Source organism: Capsicum annuum, chromosome 7, assembly GCF_002878395.1.
Source record: "Capsicum annuum cultivar UCD-10X-F1 chromosome 7, UCD10Xv1.1, whole genome shotgun sequence".
NCBI lineage: Eukaryota > Viridiplantae > Streptophyta > Magnoliopsida > Solanales > Solanaceae > Capsicum > Capsicum annuum.
In genome coordinates, this window is record NC_061117.1 from 38,125,048 (window position 1) to 38,125,479 (window position 432).

Here is a 432-nt window from a genome sequence, read left to right on the forward strand (position 1 = left end):
TCATTTATTTCTCACTACAGTCATTTTTATTCTTGTTTATCTCTATCATACACCAATCGTCTTGTTACTCATTGTTCCTGACTACGGTTTCACTTACTATAGGTAGGTTAAAGTTGGTGGCATCACGATTTGAGAAATTGGGTAGTGACATGATACCTCATTATGTAGTGTAAAGAATATAATGCTTGAAGCTAGATACACCAAGATAGGGATGAGTCTAACTCTAATATCACAGTTTAAGAAAATGAACATTGTGAACATTTAACAAAACCAAATCCAACATTTAGCTTGAGAGGTGAGTAATGACCAACATAAGACTAGTACAATTTATTTACCACGGGACACTTAGAAACACCAAAAGTTTGATTTTATGATTTTTTTACTTTTAATTAATTAATAATGATAGTACATCAATTAGCTTATGCACATCTT